Below are 13794 nucleotides of genomic sequence, written 5' to 3' on the forward strand. Positions count from 1 at the left end.
TTCTCGTCTCTAATACTCCTGTGTTGTCGTTATTGACGTCGTCCCTAAAGGTGTCGCTGCTAATGTCTTTTTTTTTTTTTTAGAAAAAACATATTTTTTATGATATTAGTTTATGTATATATATATATATATATATATATATATATATATATATATATATATATAAAATAAAATGCAGAGTTAATAAAAATACATAAATAAATAGATACGACGCAATGCCAGATCAAATCGTACTTTCCTTTAATCTTCGTATTTTTTATGATTTATTCAAATTTCCCATAGCAACTCACAACTTTTTTGTTTTGAAAGGTCTAAGATTGTTTAAATCATTTTATCTTTGTGTAGGCCTGAGATAAAGGTTCTACTAAAAGTAGTATGATAAAAACTATAGTAAAAATTTTATAGTTTTTACTAAAAGCCTACCTAATATTTAAGGAATATGCTCATGTGTATCGAAGGCCGTATTTTTCAGTGTCGGTATCTAAAACCTTCCCCGGACAAAGTCCTTTATCGGTAATAGTATAGCCATCTGTTAGTATTGGTCTCACAGTATAAATCTTTGTTAAAATTTCCATGTCATGTAAAGCTTGAAGATACAATCACTGGTACATGTAGAAAAACACGAGCGACATCCATTATATAAGTGCATGCCTCATGCATCAGTTGTTCAAGTACTACCATTAGAGAGGACAACTAGCTATATAGCTAGTGCTCGCAAAAAAAAGATGCCTATAATAGGAAAGATATCACGTGAAGTTGAAATCAAATGTCATCGTCACCTAGTCTTTGAACTCTACAAGCACAGGCCACACGACTCGTCACTCGTCCACCCTGAGAAGGTTGAAGCTTGCCATTTAATTTCTGGTCAATGGGGAGTTCCTGGAGCTGTCATTCAGTGGCACTACTACCATGGTAAACTACTAACGTATGAACTTGTTCTATGTTGGATATATACCAACAACACACATACACACACATCTATGCATGTATATATATGTACAAACTACTTCTGGTTTTTTCGTAGATGGAAAAAAGGAAACTGCGAAAGAAATCATTGAAGAAGTTGATGATGAATTACACAAAATTGTGTTCAAAGTGATTGAAGGAGATATCTTGGAGGTGTATAATTCCTTTAACTTCATCCTTACGACTAAAGATGTGGGCGATAAGAAGTTTGTTATCTGGACTATAGAGTTCGAGAAGGCGAATGCAAGCATACCAGATCCAACATCGTATCTGGACTTGGTTTGTGGAATAGCTGGAAAAATGGATTCTCATTTTCTCAAGTAACCATGATGTCGCCGACATATTAACTAAATAAATGTCGCTGACATTATCAGCTCCAACAGCGACTTGCTTGGTGTTATGGTGTTAAAGGGAAGTGATTGTCCAATAAATAAATGTCAGCTGGTGTATTTATAAATATTGATGCTTTTGAAGATATGTGTTTGTATTGTAAACTAGCATGGTCTTATGGTGTATTTCAGTTACTTGTGTGGGAATTGTTTCATCTTTTGCTTGATTTTTGAAACTAAATTAACTCACTTTTGATAGTCACGTTTGGTGTTTATGCTTTTCTACAAGTTTAAGACTTCGGAGCGGTTTAAGTAATTAATGTGTAAAACTATGGAATGGTTTAAGACTTTATTTTGCTTTTTAAGGTTTTGATCAGCATGACCTTTAAAGCGTTAAATCATTTTGTTTTGGTGTTCTAGTGGTGCTCTTAAATAAATACAGAAGAGAAATCACGGATTCCCATGTAACTAACATCACTCCATGTGGACAAGATTTAAGACTCTCCAGGAATCAAACTCACCGAAACCGATTTAATTAATATGTAGTGTCGTCTTACCATAGAAACTTCATAACACTATGACGTCTTAACTGGTTCAGAACCAAATGAGAGGGCTAGCAATCAAGCAAACAGTGAAAGACAGTATTGTCAATCATTTGAACCAATCAGACGAGTGGAAGATGAACCTTTCTGGATTGGATCATTTACCATAAAATCAACGAATCTCTTCAAATAACTTTTCACCAAAAGTCCAAAACCATAAACTTTACAATTCGAAAATTTTCCTGTGGAGAACAAAAACACGGATTTGATCCCGAGGATATGGAAACGAAAGAAGTTGATGATGAATTACACAAAATTGTGTTCAAAGTGATTGAAAGGAGGAGTGTTGGAGGTGTAAAATCCCTTAATCCTCACGGTTAATATTGAAGATATGGGCCATAAGAAGTTGGTTATCTGGACTATGGAGTTCGAGAAGGTGAATGCAAATATACCTCATCCAACACCATATTTAGACTTGCTTTGTGATGTGGTTGAGATATGGATGCTTATTTTCTCAAGCGGCCATGATGGTAACAATAAAAGAACGTGATTGTCCAATAAAAAAAATATAGTGGATATATTTGTGATGAATATTGAATGCTTGCTTGTCAAGATATGTATTTTTATTTTAAACTAGCATAATTTGTGATTCGAGAACTTTTTTTAATTGTAGGTTATAATTGTTGTAATTACTATATTTCAAGTGGAGAAACCAAGTAATGAAATGAAATAATGGAATCCATGCCTAAGGGATGAAATCTAAAAAGCATTCGCTTCTAAAGTTTTAGTTGCCTTTTGTTCGCAGTATTTTGTGGGATTTTATAGGAATCAGAATTGAATTCCAACCAATTCCCAAGTTTAGATGCATAAATACATTTAAAAGGGTAATCCAATTAAAGATATGAAACAAAATACTTTACTCTATGGTTTCAAGATTCATGAAACCAAAGAAATTCTATTTCTAACTTTCTGGTAACAGATATTGTAAAGTTTTTAGAAAATCTACAATCAAATTTGTGCACTTTATTCTAACTTTCTATAAAATATATTGTAATGTTTTTTAAAAAATCTACAATAGCTAAAGGTTGATATCGGTCTCAACATAGCTTTGGGAACAAGAAGTCTATCTAGGATAGATTTGTAATTTGCTACAAATGTATAAAAAATAATAAATAAAATAAATAAATAAAATAAAAAAAAGTTGTTAGAATTGAATTTCACTAAAAGGATTGGATTCTGTTCTTGGGTTTGCTTTAGGCGTACTAGTTATTTAACCAAGGGAAAGATACCACAGTGTAAAGACGAGATTCTAATGCTTCAGGTTCATTCATTAGATAGCGATATGAAGAACAATTTCCATTTATTCGATAGTGATATGGAGAACAATGTTCATGGAACTCTAACTAAGAGAAGATTGTAGATAATGTATATTTAGACAAAAAAAAATATGGAGGACCTCTTGACGGTTTATGGTGTATAGGCTCTAAGAGATTATCTATAGCCGATAAATTAGTTGGATATTAATATATTTTAAAAATAAATGATATTAATATATTTTAAAGATAAATGATATTTATTAATGTAGTAAAATGAAACTAAGTACTGTAAGGATTTACATAATGGAAAATATTCATTATTCGTTGAAAGGAAACTAATGGTCGTCCATAAAATATCCACTGCCCTAACACCCCCTTTCTACCCCAAAAAAAAAAATCAACACATTTAACATTGCATGAGTTAACCTTTAAGAAACTATTCCCCGTTTGTCGAAAAGAAACTAATTGTTGATCAATCAGGTATTAATACATATTTCGTATTCAATACTAACTCTTCAATTGTAATTCTTGTTGATTTTATATTCTCTATTTATTGTGAGGGTTACAACTATTCATTGTTGCATAACCGATAAATAGCAATACGAGTGTTCCTAGAAATGTAATATGTTTCCGAATAAACTAATTGCTGAAATAAAATATTCGCCATCGACGTGGGTAGCTTATTATATATATATATATATATATATATATATATATATATATATATATATATATATATATATATATATATATATATATTGAAATTTTCAATTTATTTTGCAATTTAATATTTTTTATCATTAAAATAAATGGATAGGATTACATCCAATGTTTTACAAAATCATATGGTCTCATTTGAGCTTGACCCTATATAATTTTTGGATTTTAAACTTTTAGTACGAAACAATCCTTCTAATAATTTATATAAATATTGGATTGTATTGAATGAGCGAGAGAAGAAGTACTAATAAGGGTGATCGTTAGATGGCTATATACATATATCCTACTTCCAACATTGCTTGAAAACCAAAGCGAGAGGCTTTAGGTCCCCTTGGTTACCTTTTGAAGTTTTGACTTTTAAGTGGTCTAATAGTAGATTTTTTTCAAGCTTCTAAAAAGCTCCGCAATGACACGTCATGACTCCAAAACTTGTACAAGTCGTCAAGTTTTACCAAAACGCCTCCTAATCTCATATATATGTATAAAAATGAATAGTAGTTAAAAATACATATAAAAATATTAATTATATAAAAAAAATTGTCTACTTATGGTACGCCTTACAAACGACATGTCTTGCCAATGCTCAAAAAAACTTGAGGTTTGACATTGACACCAAATCACACCTTACATTATTTAGAACATTGATTTTTGTAATCTTTTTTTCTTTAAGATCTGGCTTTTTTTCTGTTCATCACAACCTGTTGTGGTTTGGTTTTTAGTTGAACTAGCAGTTTTCACCGGTTCATTTTCAAGGGTATTTTAGGCTTTAAAAATCGGTGACTAGTTGAACCGACCGGTCCGATTCAGTTTTCAAAATAGCGATTAATTTGATAAATTCGGTAAAAATTTGAACGGAAGGGGAGTTGAATGCCAATTAAAAGCGAAGGAGGCCCACATGAAGATATTTGCTAAATGTTATTTTGCTTTTATCAATATAAAGTATAACTAGATAATTCACTAAAAATAAGGACTTACTTTTTGAGTTTTGTACCAGCGTGTGGTATTTTTAAAAACTATTTACTTAATGATAGTAGTTTTAAACTTAATTACTTAAAGGTAGTAAAAAAAAATTTTTTGGTGAGTTTATTATTTCCTTTTAAAATTACAACTAATCATAAAGTTTTACCACTGTTACAAAGGTTGTTTCCGGCTATACCATGATAGTTTTTGTTACCAACCATGCTATTCCGGCAACTATCCTTTTTCCGATGGAAAACTCAAATAAAAATATAAGTTCAGGATAGCCAAATTAAATTTGAAACACTAACACTAAACTAAAATCAAAACCAAAGCAAATCTCTCTTGAAAATTTGAATCCAAAACCTAATTACGAACTACAAATGATTGATCGTTGTTGATATAAGGCTTGAACTATTCAAAATCAAAGGAATTTGAGAGAGTTTAGCATGGATCAGAAGATGAGAAGAACATGAACACATATATTTGCAAAAATGAATTTGAGATTTATGTTTTTGCAAAGCATATCATGGGCAAACCAATTCCACTTGAGATAATGTTTAGCATAAATTAATAGGTTCAACCGCTTTTATCAAATGACATTTTATTTTCTACAACTTTTTAAATTCTTTAGGTAAATTAGATAGACCTAAAACCAAAACCAGATATAAAAGAAAAACCTTGAGTTAAGTTGTAACGTCTGGTTTCTGGTATGAATTTATTTCAAATTATTTGCATTTTCTTGGAGGACTCGTCGAGTTGGAAGCTTCAACTCGACGTGTCGAAGTTGTTTTGGCCGCGAAGTTTAATGAGTCAACTCGACGAGTTGAGGTGCCTCAGCTCGACGAGTTGGCGGCTGGGAAGGAAACCCTAATTTTAGGGTTTTGCACCCTATTTAAACACCTTAGGTCCCAAGTGTTGGCCTCATTCCCAACCTCCATAGCCCTTAACCCGAATCTCGAAACCCTAGAGCCTCATTGAGTGTTGTGAGCTCATTGTGGGTGTGTTTTGGTGTGTTTGAAGCTCATTGAAGGAAGAGAAGCTTGGTGCAAGATGGTGGTTCAAGTACGAGCTTTCAGATCTTGATTCCTCTACTCCATTTCCAGCACATTTCGGGTATAACGTTCTAACCTTGCTTAATATTTGCTTAGATCTCTTATTGGGTTAGATGGTATGCTTTTAGCCATGGATGGGTGGTTGTTGGGGAAGTAGAAGTCCAAAGTGTTTATTCTTTCATATCTATGATCTTCATGAGCTCTTTTGGCATAATGGTGCGGTCTTTATGGTCTTAAGGGCTTCATGCATTCATTAAGTCCTTCTTTTGGCCTCTTTTGAGCATTTGAGCCTCTCCTAGTCATGCATGAGTGTAAAGTTGGAAACTTTACGTAGTCATTTAGCTTTTAGGGCCTGATTTGCAGTTTCGGGCTATGCTTTTAGTGATTTAGTGCTTAATGATTAAGTCCTTACCTTTTAAGCCTAGGTTTGGCTTTTTAACCCATATTGCTGGTTCTTAGGGGTAAAGTTGGAAACTTTACCCTTCTTGAGGTCATTTCAGTTATAGATCTGAGTTGTGAAGCTCTTAGTTTCGATAAGGTCGGCTTAATGAATTAAGATGTTGGATTTCTGGCGAACTCGGTGAGTTTATGGGTGAACTCGGCGAGTTGGATCGGTTTCTTCCCGACTTTGCAGACTAATGGAGAAACTCGACGAGTTGGTCAACTCGGGCCGTTGACTATGACTTTGACTTTAGTCTTTGACCTATAAGGGGCTTTTGGGCATTTTGAGTGGTATTTAAGGAAATATTTTCTTTTTAGGGGTTGAGTAGAGTCGATATTTGGAGTCGGGATTTGTTCAGCTATCATTCTATATTCGAGGTGAGTTTTTCCTCACATGGTTTTAGCGGGTCTAAGGCACCAAGGCCGACCCTTGTTGATTATGTCAATATACTCGTTGTCTGTGTGATACTTGTATGTGCTTGTGTATCTATGCTTATTGGGCGGGGACTGTATTGCGAGTGTAGGCGGGGCCTGCATCTCTTTGGGTGGGGCCCGTATTGTAAGTGTGGGCGGGGCCCATATATCATTGGGCGGGGCCCGTTTTATGAGTGTGGGCGGGGCCCGTTATGTGATATGATGGAATGTGGTATCTTGGGGAAACTCATTAAACTTTGTGCTTACGGTTTTCAGTTTATGTTTCATGTACTTCCGGTTCCAAGGGAACGAGCTCGGGCTGACCACATCGCACACACCACAAAGATTCCGCGTTTTTATATTTTCTCTGATTTTGATACATTGGATACATTGTTTTGATGAGATGTACGAATGATGTTTGAAAACACTATTTTTATCTATTATAAAATGAAATTTTTAGGACCATATTTTTGGATGTTTCATAGGGTTTTTTTTTTTTTTTTTTTTTTTTTTTTTTTTTTTTTGTAACATACATACCACCTAATTTTTAAGGTAAATTTTGTAATGTAGAAGCTGCCTAATTCTTTAAGTAATTTAGGCAGACCAACGTATTCCTTCCATTTCACCTTTTAAACTTATTATGAATTTCTCTGGTCCGCATTCCCAAGACCAACTCCTAGTTTTTCACGTTTTCTTATATGTCTCTAAAACTCCTACAACACCAACTCCTAGTTTTTCACGTTTTCTTATATGTCTCTAAAACTCCTACAGAACAAGCATAGTAGCATTAGTAGTGACAAATATCACCGCAAAAGATCTTTAGCGGCGACATGATCGTGACTAAGTCGTTGCCGCTATTGTTTTGTACGACACACAATGCCATATCAAATCGTACTTTCCTTTAATCTTCGTATTTTTCATGATTTATTCAAATTTCCCGTAGCAACTCACAACGTTTTAGTTTTGAAAGGTCTAAGATTGTTCTAATCATTTTATCTTTGTTTAGGAAGCAGAGGGCACTTTCGTCTAGTCCTTGGGCTGAAATATGTGCCATTATTATAATAGTGTTTGTCATTGGCGTGAGATAAAGGTGCTACTAATAGTAGTATGATAAAAACCATAGTAAATACTTCAGAGTTTTTACTAAAATCCTACCTAATATTTAAGGAATATGCTCATGTGTATCGAAGGCCGCATTTTTCAGTGTTGGTATCTAAAACCTTCCCTGGATAAAGTCCTTTATCTGTAATAGTATAGCCATCTGTTGGTATTGGTCTCACAGTGTAAGTGGTATATAAATCTTTGTTAAAATTTCCATGTCATGTATAGCTTGAAGATGTACAAGCATACAATCAACGTTACATGTAGAAAAACACGCGCAACATCCATTATATAAGTGCCTCATGCATTAGTTGTTCAAGTATTACCATTAGAGAGGAAAACTAGCTAGTTATAGTGCTCTTAAGAAAAAAATAGATGGCTATAACAGGATATCAGGTGAAGTTGAAATCAAATGTCATCGTCACCTGGTCTTTGAACTCTTCAAGCACAGGCCACACGACACGACAACTCTGAGAGGATTGAAGCTTGCCATTTAGTTTCTGGTCAATAGGGTGTTCCTGGAGCTGTCATTCAGTGGGACTACTACCATGGTAAACTACTTCATCCGTGCTAATTGAATATAAAAACTTGTTATATGTTGGATCTATACCACACGAACACACACACACATCTATGCATGTAAATATGTACAAACTACTTATGGTTTTTCTGTATATGGAAAAAAGGAAACTGCTAAACACATCATTGAAGAAATTGATGATGAATTACACAAAATTGTGTTCAAAGTGATTGAAGGAGATATCTTGAAGGTGTATAATTCCATTAGTTTCATCTTTACCACCAAAGATGTGGGCGATAAGAAGTTTGTTATCTGGACTATAGAGTTCGAGAAAGCGAGCGCAAGTATACCGGATCCAACATCGTATATGGACGTGGTTTGTGGAATAGTTGGAAATATGGATTCTCATTTTCTCAAGTAACCATGATGTCGCCGATATATTAACTAAATAAATGTCGCTGACATTATCAGCTCCAACAACGACTTGCTTGGTGTTATGGTGTTAAACGGAAGTGATTGTCCAATAAATAAATGTCAGCTGGTGTATTTATAAACATTGATGCTTGTGAAGATATGTATTGGTATTGTAAATGCAAACTAGCATGGTTTTATGGTGTATTTCAATTACTTGTGTGGGAATTGTTTCATCTTTTGCTTGATTTTTGAAACTAAAACTCACTTTTGATAGTCACGTTTGGTGTTTATGTTTTTCTATAAGTTTAAGACTTCAGAATGGTTTAAGTAATGTGTAAAACTATAGAATGGTTTAAGACTTTTACGTTGGGCAATAGCCCAGGGCCCTAAAATCGTGTAGGGACAACTTTAGAAATCTGTTAGTGGAGGTTGTTTTTGAGGCCGGTTAAACTGATGGCTTAGGAAATTTAAAAAAAAAAAAAAAAAAAGTAAATTACACGAATAGTCCCTACGGTTTACGGTATTTTGCGTGTTTAGTCTCTAACTTATTTTTTTAACTAAATAAAAAAAGAGTAAATTACACGAATGGTCCCTATGGTTTGGGTTAATTTACACGAATGGTCCCTATTATTTGTTTTTGTTACGTGCAAATTACCTTAAGCTATAGGGACCATTAGTGTAATTTACTCTTAAAAAATCGTTTCCTGTATCTCGCTTATTCGTTATTGATGGGAAAAAAAGGCAAACGAGTTTTCAGTTTTCAGTTTTCAATGTTGATTCAACTTTTTCATGTTTTAATAGCGGTCCGGGTGGGCAGGTTGAGCAATGCCCAAGGCCCTAAAATTATATAGAAATCTGTTGAAGAAATCAGTTATCAGAACATCGATTCATCATCTTCATCAGGGTTTTAACTTATAATTTTCGGATCTGTATGAAATTTGTTGATCAATTAAGCCTTCATCCATAAAAAATCTTAGAAACAATCAGGTAAGAATAAGACATCGAGTTTTGATTTCCAGATTTCTTTGATTTATCTATTTTTTCATTGTCTGATTTCTTCTATTTTATCATCCGAAATCGATTTTGTTGCCCTAGAATCGATTGAGTTCGATGATTAGATCAGAGTATCAAATACAAAAGTGTTTTTTTTCTTCTGATTTCTCTTATCACGCCTAAGTTCTAGACTTTACTCTTGTGTTTCTGGTTTTAATGGTGTTTTGTTATATGTGAATTTTGACTGAATGACTGTTAATCAAAAGACCAATCAAACCGAAATATCGATCAGACCCAAAGACCAATCAAACCCAAGTTCTCGACTTTACTCTTGTGTTTTTGATTTCTCTAAGGCTTTAGACGAAGGTGTGGGCAATTAAGATAAAAACAAAGAAACAGCTTTAGACGAAGGTGGAGGTGGGAACAGGAATATAACGCCCAAAAATGGTGAAGGGGCGGTGTTTGTGCGTTATAACGTCCAAAAATGCCCATAGGGTGTTGCCCATACCCAATACTTTAAACAGTCCTAAAATGTTTTAATTTATACTTTCTAATTTTCTTTACAGTTTTCATATTATGCGAATTTTGATCGTGGAAGTTTCTATATGTAATGAGTATAGGTAATTCAATAATTGAAAAAAAAAATTGCTAAAGTATAAAAGCCTAAATATCGCATCAATGTTTTTTATATATAAAAAGTCCACATTTTTTTAATAATCTTTATATTATCATTATTTTATAAATATGAAAAGATAACAATATGTTTCCTTAAAAATATGTATCCGGAATTCCAAAAAAAAAAATAAAATAAATGGTTTAGCTATGTTATGTATCAAAAAAAAATGTAGGATAAAATTGACTTTCATTACTATTTATGATGATTTTGCTTCTAAAAAAACTCGTCAACGTAACTTTTTTAGCTTTCTTTCCTATTTTATATAATAGCATTGATTTGTATTATTAGTTTTAGGTTGTTTGGCCGAAGCTTTTTTCTTTTTCATTGGTGTGGGAGTCTTGTCCGTAACTATATTATTTTTAATTAATAATTTGTTCCGGATGTGTCACCCTGTTTTACCAATATATATATATATATATATATATATATATATATATATATATATATATATATATATATATATATATATAGGGTTCGGATCCGGTAGAAATCCAAAAAATTGATAGAAACTCATTTATTTTGTCGTGACGCGTTTGCACGCGGCGCACGTACATGGAACGTAATACAGACTCGAGGAAATAATCATGTGCGACGAACGTTCATGGAACATCATTTAAATAGGTTTTTTTTTCTTTTCCATTTATTTTGGTTTTTTTTTCGTTTTCTTATTATTTTTTTTGTTTTTCGTTAAAAAAATTCAATTTTTTTTAATAGATATATGCTCGGTTTTAATGTTTTTAATTTTTTTTTTGTTTTTTTATGTTTTTTTTTATTTTTTTTTGTTTTTTTATTTGTGTTGTTTCTTTTTTTGTTTTTTTTAATATCTTTACTACACACTAGAAGATAGTAGGGATTTTTCTTTTTTCTTTTTTCTTTTTTTTTTGTTTTAATTTTTTGCTTTTTATGATTTTTAAACTAAATATCGGTTTGAGTTTTTAATGTTTAACAATTATAAAATTTTAAATAAGAAGAATATTAAGGATTATAATATTTTCCGTCCATATTTTTTTAATCATATTATTTTTGGATTATAAAATTTTATATTATAAGGATATTATGCATCATACATTTTTGGATCATATTAATTTGGATCATAATATATTGAATTAAATAAATTTTTTGTTCAATACATCATTTGGATCATTATATTTTTTGAATCATAAAAAATATAATAATTAAGGATCATTAAATATTTAAATCAAAATATTTTTAGATCATAACAAGTTAAGGATCATAAAAATATTGAATCATAAATATTTCAAATCATCTCTATTTGTATCATATTATGTTCAACATTTTTTTAAAAACTTTTAATCTTTTAAAATCAAGTTTCGTATCTAAAACACATTTTTTTTAAAATTATTTTTACAATGTCATTAGATTAGTCACTAGAAGTATTCCTTCAATTTTATAATTTTTGGAGATTTTTTTTTCTAGGTTTTTTTATAAATATAAAAAATAAAGAAAAAAATTTCAAATTTTCATGATTGTGCTCATTTTGTAGATAATTAAATTTTAAGAACTTTAGTTTTTTCAGATTTTTTTATCAAAGAGAAAAAAAAATTATGGCCGAAAAGCTAAGTGGGTGAAAAAAAACTCACCAAACAATAAGGGCTGGACAATTGTCATGCTGGGTGGGGGCACATGTCAGCTATTGGAGAGTTCACATGCCGGAATTTTCATTTTCTTTTAATATTTTTGCTTTTGTCACTTATACCCTCCAAACCATTAATTTTCCTGGAAATTATCAAAATCTTGCAATTAATTATGAAAATGTCATAATATCTCGCTAGATTTTGACGATAAATACAATCAAATTCTGGCCTTTTATTCATTCAAACTTAAGGCCAAAAATTGTCCTCACGGTTTCTACCATTTTTTGGAGTTTCTACTTGATCCTTATATATATATATATATATATATATATATATATATATATATATATATATATATATATATATATATATATATATATATACACAAAGAGAGAGAGAGAGAGAATGAGAGAGAGAGAGATGTTCAAATTAGAATAATTATAAACGCAAGATAAATCTGGGCCACATATTTCTTTTTGTCGTAAAATCTTGTAGCTTATCGGCACGACAGAGTAATGTACGTAATATTCAAATGTGAATAAGTATATGCATTTCTCAAGTGATTATATATATATATATATATATATATATATATATATATATATATATATATATATATATATATATATATATATATATATATATATATATATATAATCTGTTTTGTCGTCCCGATATGTTCATCTATCACACCGGTACGTTGAAGGTTTTGCGGAAAATTGAAATATGTGGTCAAATGGTGGTTGTGTTAGTCGCGGTGGTGGCGGTTTATATTTACGAATGAATATTAAGTTCCTCGGCCGCTTCTGTATTCGGGAGGACTTTGCATCAAAAAAATATGTGATCGAGATTTATCTCGTGTTCTCTATTTCATAATTATTCTCATTTGCACCTTCCCCTATATATATATATATATATATATATATATATATATATATATATATATATATATATATATATATATATATATATATATATATATATATATATATATATATATATATATATATATATATATATATATATATCGAACGACCTCATTTTTTATTTTGCTTGGAGCATCAAATCATCTTGGGACGGCCTTTGATCATCATGACCTTTAAGGCGTTAAATCATTTTTTTGGTGTTTTGGTGCTCTTCAATAAATACAAAAGAGAAATCAATTATTCCCAAGTAACTAACATCTCTCCATGTGGATAAGATTTAAGACTCTCTAGGAATCAAACTCATCGAAACCGATTTAATTAATATGTAGTGTCGTCTTACCATAGAAACTTCATAAAATTGATGACGTCTTAAGTGGTTCACAGCCAAATGAGAGGGCTAGCAATCAGCCAATGAAGTAAACAATGAAAGACAGTAAATTGTCGATCATTTGAACCAATCAGACGAGTGGAAGATGAACCTTTCTGGATTGGATCATTTACCTGAAAATCAACGAATCCTTCAGATAATTTCTCACCAAAACCAAAAACTTTACAAGTAGGAAATTTTCGTATGGCGAACAAAAAGATGGATTTGATCCTGAGGATATGGAAACGAAAGGTGTAGGGTCAATATTATACAAAAAGGAGTCAATCACATGATTCATGAGGTTCATCGACATGTGTTTCCTCACTATGGTGTATTTCGGGTGCAAAGATGCACGTATTAAAAGTAAAAACATAATAATTTCTTGTTGAATATATATATATGGTCAACTTTTTTAATATTCTTAGTGTGTATATTTTACAGTTCAACATCAATCCTTCTTCA

General features: G+C 31.7%; 1 pseudogene; it reads left to right on the plus strand.

Moving 5' to 3' along the window:
- Window positions 1-725: 725 nt before the first annotated feature.
- LOC145163736 (MLP-like protein 31 pseudogene) lies at window positions 726-1290 on the plus strand (annotated as a pseudogene).
- Window positions 1291-13794: the final 12504 nt, after the last annotated feature.

The sequence above is a fragment of the Lactuca virosa genome, chromosome 3 (assembly GCF_052849685.1).
Source record: "Lactuca virosa cultivar CGN04683 chromosome 3, Lactuca_virosa_CGN04683_v6, whole genome shotgun sequence".
NCBI lineage: Eukaryota > Viridiplantae > Streptophyta > Magnoliopsida > Asterales > Asteraceae > Lactuca > Lactuca virosa.